The sequence below is a fragment of the Salvelinus fontinalis genome, chromosome 5 (genome assembly GCF_029448725.1).
Source record: "Salvelinus fontinalis isolate EN_2023a chromosome 5, ASM2944872v1, whole genome shotgun sequence".
NCBI classification, from domain to species: domain Eukaryota; kingdom Metazoa; phylum Chordata; class Actinopteri; order Salmoniformes; family Salmonidae; genus Salvelinus; species Salvelinus fontinalis.
This window is the reverse complement of record NC_074669.1, coordinates 55369763-55378256: the sequence shown is the minus strand read 5'-3', so window position 1 is coordinate 55378256 and position 8494 is coordinate 55369763.

Below are 8494 nucleotides of genomic sequence, written 5' to 3'. Positions count from 1 at the left end.
GTTCAAAATTGTGCACTCTCCTCAAACAACAGCATGGTATTATTTCACTGTAATAGCTACTTTAAATTGGACAGTTCAATTAGATTACAAAGAATTTAAGCTTTCTGTCAATATCAGATATGTCTATGTCCTGGGAAATGTTCCTGTTACTTACGACCTCATGCTAATCACATTAGCCTACATTAGCTCAACCAACCCGTGGGAGGGACACCTATCCCAAATACGTTTTTAAAGAGCTCCTTCTAGTGGAGAAAAGAGAATTTCACTATTAACTGTTTGCATGACAGGTGAATCCAGGTGAAAGCTATGATCCCTTGATGTCACAGTCACCTGTTAAATCCACTTCAATCAGTGTTGATGAAGGAGAGGAGACATGTTAAATAAGGATTTTTAAGCCTTAAGACAATTGAGACATGGATTGTGTATGAGTGCCATTCAAGGGGTGAAAGGGTAAGACTAAAGATTTAAGTACCTTTGAACAGGGTATTGCAGTAGGTGTGTCAAGAACTGCAATGCTGCTAGGTTTTTCACACTCAACCGTTTCCCGGTGTGTATCAAGAATGGTCCACCACCCAAAGGACATCCAGCCAACTTCACACAACTGTGGGGAGCAAGGGTGCTGACATGGGCCAGCATCCCTGTGGAACACTTTCAACACCTTGTAGAGTCCATGACCCAGTGAACTGAGGCTGTTCTGAGAGCAAACGTGTGTGCAACTCAATATTAGGAAGGTGTTCTAATGTTTGTACACTCAGTTCCTTCAGAAAGTATTCATACCCATTGACCTATTCCAAATTTCGTTTGTGTTACAGACTAAATTCAAAATAGATTAAACAGATTTTTTCTCCTCACCCACACAATAACCCAATAGCACATTTATTGGAAATTAAATAGAGAAATACTTAATTTACCTAAGTACTCACACCCCTGAGTCAATCATTTGTAGAAGCATCTCTGGCAGCTATTACAGCTGTGTCTTTCTGGGTAAGTCTCTAAGAGCTTTGCAGACCTGGATTGTACAGTATTTGCACATTATTCTTATTCTTCAAGCTCTGTCAGGTTAGTTATTGTTTATTGCTAGACAGACTCTTTCAAGTCTTGCCATAGATTTACAAGCCGATTTAAGTGAAAACTGTTATTAGGCCACTCAGGAACATTCAATGTAGTCTTGGTAAGCAACTCCAGTGTATAGTTGGCCTTTTGTTTTAGGTTATTGTCCTGCTGAAAGGTGAATTTGTTTCCAGTCTGTTGGAAATCAGACTGAACCATGTTTTCCTCTAGGATTTTGCCTATTCCATTTATTTTTTATCCTAAACAGACTCCCAAGTACTTCCCGGTGACATGCATACCCATAACATGATGTAGCCACCACCATGCTTGAAAATCTGAAGAATGGTACTCAGTGATGTGTTGAATTTGCCCCAAACATAACACTTTGTACTCAGGACAAAAAGTACATTTCTTTGCCTTATTGCAAACAGGATGTATGTTTTGGAATATTTTTATTCCGTATTGGCTTCGTATTAGTATTGTGGATTAACTACAATGTTGCTGCTCCATCTCCAGTTTTCTCCTATCAAAGCCATTAATGGCTCTGTAACTGTTTTAAAGTCACCATTGGCCTCATGGTGAAATCCCTGAGTGGTTTCCTTCCTCTCCGTCAACTGAGTTAGGAAGGACGTCTGTATCTTCATAGTGACTGGGTGTATAGATACACCATCCAAAGTGAAATTAATAACTTCACCATGCTCAAAGGGATATAATTCAATGTTTGTTTTTTTATTTTTTATCTATCTAACAATAGGGTGCCTTTTTTGCAAAGCATTTGAAAGCCTCCCTTGTCTTTGTGTTTGAATCTGTGTTTGAAATGCACTGATCAACTGTGGGACCTCACAGATAATGTGGGAGGTACAGAGATGAGGTAGTCATTCAAAAAGCATGTTAAACAATATTATTGCACACAAGATCATGCAAGTCATTCTGTGACTTGTTAAGCTAATTATTTTCTCCTGAACATATTTTAGGCTTGCCATAACAAAGGGGCTAGAAATGCTGTGAAAAGTGCAGCTGCTACATCAACAAGTGTAACAACTATCAGATCAGAGTAGCATGTCTCTTTCTATGAGCATGGTGTGGTCTGATAGAAATGTGCTGTATAGAACATACTGTACAGACACCTCTTCTGTACACTCTGCGAGGTTCTATGAATAAGGCCCTGGTGTTAGTCTCAAAACAACACCCACAAATGGAGAGAGCGGAAGCCTTGTGGTTGCTATATCTCAAGTAAAGCCACACAAATGCATGTATCAAAATGAACGAGTGTCAACGTATATGGATTCCATCAACCCCCAAAACACCCCCATTTTGTCTCTGTGTGTTAGTGTACTCTTCTCTATCGCCATCTTTTACAGAATGTGGTTATTGCTTATTTGTTCTCTCTGAGGTCAGTAACCTATATGGGTCAGTCGCTTTCATTCTCACGTGCTTATATGGGGAGATGTGGTACCGCCCTCTATCTCTGCACAGCTTCTCTCCAGCAAGAGAGCTGACACCACAAACCATGCTCACAGTCCCCTGCACCCACATTTAGCAGGCACTCTCATAAAGAGATCATCTTTTTGCTGTGAAGTACACTACCACAAGCTCAACAATAGCATGTAACTCAATTAAATGCTCAAATCATTTTAAGATGCAAGGGGTATGATGAATGACGTTTATTTCTCTTTATGGAGAGGTGTAGATAATGTCTCTGTCTCTAAGCTAGACAGGATGTGGTGGGGCTGCAGAGAAACAGAGATGATAAAAAAACGGGGGCTTGGAGAAATACACCATCTCTGACTGATATCATCGACCACACGCCCAAGGTCACAATTTGACGTTTTGAGGATATGGTAAGTGCAATATTTGTCGTGTCTTAGCAAAGATTCGAGATGGCTGATGTGTGAAACTACACTGAGTAGTTTGAGTAGAAAGCCTCAAAACAGCATGGTTGTGTAATGAATCCCTGAAAAGTAGTGCTCCTAATCAAACATCTGATCAAATACTATTGATAGCATACACATATTATGCAGATGTTATAGCAGGTGCAGTGAAATGCTTATGTTTCTTGCTCCAACAGAGCATACTGTAGGTAGCCTGGCGGTTTGAAGCGTTGGGCCAGTAACCAAAAGGTACAAATCTGTCGTTCTGTCCTTGAGCAAAGGAATTAACCCTAATTGCTCCAGGGTCGCTGTCAATATTGGCTGATCCCTGGCCGTGACCCCAACTCTCTGAGAGTGTCTCAGGGGAGTGGGATCTGCAAAAAATGTACATGCAGTGTAACATGAAAATATAATTACCCTGTAATTATAACAATACACACAAATCCAAAAAGAAAAAGAAAATAATGAAGAAATATCAGAATGAACAATGTCAGAGTCTGGAATATAAATATCAGAATGAGCAATGTCAGAGTCTGGAATATAAATATCAGAATGAGCAATGTAAGAGTCTGGAATATAAATATCAGAATGAGCAATGTCAGAGTCTGGAATATAAATATCAGAATGAGCAATGTCAAAGTCTGGAATATATATATATCAGAATGATCAATGTCAGAGTCTGTAATATAAATATCAGAACGAGCAATGTCAGAGTCTGGAATATAAATACATTTGTATTTTATGGTGTGTTTAGACATTGTCACGCCCTGACCTTAGTATTCTTTGTTTTCTTTATTATCGTTGGTTAGGTCAGGGTGTGACAAGGGTGATATATGTACACCGGTACACTTATGACAACATCCAGCTCAAGTGCAGGGCGCGAAATTCAAAAGATATTTTTTTTAAATATTTAACTTTCACACATTAAACCTAAATATTGGAATTTTTAAGAGAATGTTGTGAATTCACTTTTTGGAGGTTTCAGTGCAGGTAAAAGGCAGCATCAAAACACAATAACTATTTTTTCTCAAACAATCAATGGTTTATAAATGAAAATGGTTGAACTTCTCAAGGATAGGGGGCAGCATTTTCACTTTGGATGAATAGCGTGCCCAGAGTGAACTGCCTCCTACTCTGTCCCAGATGCTAATATACAGTATGCATATTATTATTACTATTGGATATAAAACACTCTGAAGTTTCTAAAACAGTTTGAATGATGCCTGTGAGTATAACAGAACTCATATGGCAGGCAAAAACCTGAGAAAAAATCTAAACAGGAAGTGAGAATTCTGAGACTGGTCAATGTTCAACTCATCGCCGATTCAATTCCCTGTAAGATATGGATCTGTATGCACTTCCTACACCTTCCACTAGATGTCGCCAGTCTGTAGAACGTGGAATGAATGCCTCTAGTGTGATGTGGTGCTGGATGGGAGGTGTTTCAGTCATTGGTCTGGCAGAATGCCAGTTCCTGGTCATGCGCTTTCCTCATGATATCGCCTTGCGTTCCATAACTTCTACAGACATGAAGGAATGCTCCAGTTGGAACGTTATTGGATATATATGATAACTGTCACGATCGTGTTGACGTGAATGAGAGGACCAAGGCGCAACATGATATGAATTCATCTTCTTTAATTACAACGACGAAGATGAACACGAAACACTTAAACAACACTAACAAAAACAACAAACGATCGTGAAACTTCAAACGTAAGTGCACACACAAACTACTTACGTCGACATATACATATACACAAACAATGACCCACAAACAGCTAAAGCCTATGGCAGCCTTAAATATGGCTCCCAATTAGAGACAACCGAAATCAGCTGTCTCTAATTGAGAACCCATTCCGGCCACCATAGACTTTCCTAGAACTACACCCAACATAGACACAGCTAGACACATACACTCAACACAAAACCATAAACTACAACAAACACCCCCTCTACCATATAATACCCCAAAATACACACATACCCCATGTCACACCCTGACCTAACTAAAATAATAAATAAAACAAATAATACTAAGGCCAGGGCGTGACAATAACAACATCCTGAAGATTGATTCTCTACTTAGTTTGACCAGTTTATTCGACCTGTTATATAACTTTTTGAAGTTTTCGTCCGAGTTTGCCTGCATCTGCGCAAGCATTTGGACATGTGCACTAAACATGCTAGCAAAAGTAGCTACTTAGACATAAGTAATGGACGTTATTTAACAAAACAACAATTTATTGTGGAACTAGGATTCCTGGGAGGCATTCTGATGAAGATGATCAAAGGTAAGGGTATATTTATGATGTCATTTCGTATTTCTGTTGACTCCAACATGGCAGAGAAATTTTGTTTTTATCTGAGCGCCGTCTCAGATTATTGCATGGTGTGCTTTTTACGTAAAGATTTTTTTTAAATCTGACACAGTGAATGCATACAGAACAAGTGTATCTTTAATTATATGTAAAACATGTATCTTTAATCAAAGTTTATGATGAGTATTTCTGTTATTTGACGTGGCTCTCTGCAATTTCTCCGGATATTTTGGAGGCATTCCTGAACATGGCGCCAATGTAAACCGAGATTTGTGGATATAAATATGCACATTATCGAACAAAACATAAATGTATTGTGTAACATGATGTCATATGAGTGTCATCTAATGAAGATCATCAAAGGTTAGTGATTCATTTTATCTATATTTCTGCTTTTTGTGACTACTATCTTTTGCTGGGAAATGGCTGTGTTTTTCTGTGGCTATATACTGAGCTAACACAATGTTTTGGTGTGCTTTCCCCGTAAATCATTTTTGAAATCAGACATGTTGGCTGGATTCACAACATGTGTAGCTTTAATTTGGTGTCTTTCATGTGTGATTTCATGAAAGATTGATTTTTATAGTAATATATTTGAATTTGGCGCGCTCCATTTTTTTCTGGCTTTTGGCCAAGTGGGACGTTACCGTCCCAAAAATCCCAGAGAAGTTAACTAGGCAAGTCAGTTGAAACTTCTTTGGCATACTGGTTATTGTTCGGAATTTCGGATGACTGACGTGCCCAAAGTAAACTGCCTGTTACTCAGGCCCAGAAGCTAAGATATGCATATAATTGGTAGCATTGGATAGAAAACACAATTTTTTTTCATTCAACTTTTTCACTCTAGACGCTTTATCTGGACCTCCAACAGCCGAAGCTAAGTATTAACATGATGCCTTCTAATTGCAGTCGCTGAACTCATAATATACAAGAGAACGATCGCCTTACGGCGAGGATAGCTGTGCTGCAAGCCCAGCTTCAAACGCAATCATTAGGCAAGGGTCATTTCAGTGTAGGAAAGGATGAAACAGCGTCTGTGCCACCAGTAAGTACAGATGGTAGTATAAATCCCCTCCCACGGTCCCCGCAGCAGACCAACTTCCTCATGGCTTCTGGAGGGAAATGCTGTATTAATGCTCAACCGGTGTCGCTCATTCAGCCGACAGAATTTCAACCGGTTCTCCCCATTAACCTTTTTGGGCTGCAGCGGCAGTATTGAATAGCCGGATAAAAGGTGCCCATTTCAAACGTTCTCGTACTCAATTCTTGCTCGTACAATATGCATATTATTATTACTATTGGATAGAAAACACTCTCTAGTTTCTAAAACCGTTTGATTTATATCTGTGAGTAAAACAGAACTGATTTTGCAGCAAACTTCCTGACAGGAAGTGGAAAATCTGAAATCGATGCTCTGTTCTAGGGCCTGCCTATAAATGTCCTTGATATATATCAGTATACATGCACTTCATACGTCTTCCACTAGATGTCGACAGGCAGTGAGAGAATAAATGGAGTGTATAACTTGATCTGGGGTCGAATAAAAGCTCTTTGTATGACGTGTCACCAGTTTCCTGTTTTCTGGAGAGCGCGTGAAGGGACCTGGTTTTGCCTTCTGTACAGCTGTCGTTATAGACGACTAATATCTCCGGCTTTGATTTTATTTGATACATGTGACAATATCATCGTAAAGTATGTTTTTTCAATATAGTTTTATTAGATTATTGAATTTTTTTCAGGACGTTAGGTGTGTTGCTTTGTCTGCGTTTGTTCAGGAAGGAGAGCTACGCGCCACTTTGCTAGCTTTCCGTGCTAATTGACTGGAGAAGAGGACATTCTAAATCCAAACAACGATTGTTCTGGACAAAGGACCCCTTGTACAACATTCTGATGGAAGATCATCAAAAGTAGGACCCATTTTATGATGTTATTTCATATATTTGTCGTACATGTGAACTAGTAGTTTACGGCCAGGTTTTGGGCACGCTCTCGCCATAACGTAAACTGCATATCGTAATGAAGTTATTTTTAGAATTCTAACACGGCAATTGCATTAAGAACTAGTGTATCTATCATTTCCTATACAACATGTATTTTTCAGTTATGTTTATGAATAGTTATTTGGTCAGAATATGTGAGTGTCAGAAAAATATCCGGACGTTGTGGGAAAAAGTAGCTACGTTAGCACAATGTATAACCACTGATTTCAGCTCTAAATATGCACATTTTCGAACAAAACATAAGTGTATGTATAACCTGATGTTATAGGACTGTCATCTGATGAAGCTTATCAAGGTTAGTCAAAAATTATATATCTTTTGCTGGTTTGTTACGATCGCTAACTTTTGCTGCTGGGGAATGGCTTGTGTTTCTGGCTATTGTGGTAAGCTAATATAATGCTATATTGTGTTTTCGCTGTAAAACACTTAAGAAATCGGAAATATTGGCTGGAATCACAAGATGCCTGTCTTTCATTTGCTGTACACCATGTATTTTTCAGAAATGTTTTATGAACGGAATTTAGGTATTTGACGTTGGTGTCTGTAATTACTCTGGCTGCTTCGGTGCCATTTCTGACGGTAGCTGTGATGGTAGCTGCAATGTAAAACTGATTTATAGCTCAAATATGCACATTTTTCGAACAAAACATAGATTTATTGAGTAACATGTTATAAGACTGTCATCTGATGAAGTTGTTTCTTGGTTAGTTTGGTTGGTTCTTGGTTAGTTAGGTTGGTTTTGTGCATGCTACCTGTGCTGTGAAAAATGTCTGTCCTTTTTTGTATTTGGTGGTGAGCTAACATAAATATATGTGGTGTTTTCGCTGTAAAACATTTTAAAAATCGGACATGTTGGCTGGATTCACAAGATGTTTATCTTTCAAATGCTGTATTGGACTTGTTAAATATTTCTAAAAAATATATTTTGAATTTCGCGCCCTGCACTTGAAGTGGCTGTTGTCATATTGTGCCCAGGTTCGGGCTTGCAGCAAGAAGAAGTTAATTTGAGAACAGGATCCGGCACCTCTCAGTTTCGGACTGTTGCATTCCGAAACCTATTTTCCAGGATCAGGTACTTCTCGTGGCATGAACAGTGGCTGTCCGTCATTCAGGGCAGGTGAGGCACAGTTTTGAGCCTCTCCTGTTTAGCTAGTGAAATGTGTTAAATATCCCTCTATCATGTGCTTTTCAATGATCCTTGATTTTTTTATTTTAGAAAGAAAAGAAAACAGTCAATTGGTGGAAGATTTTC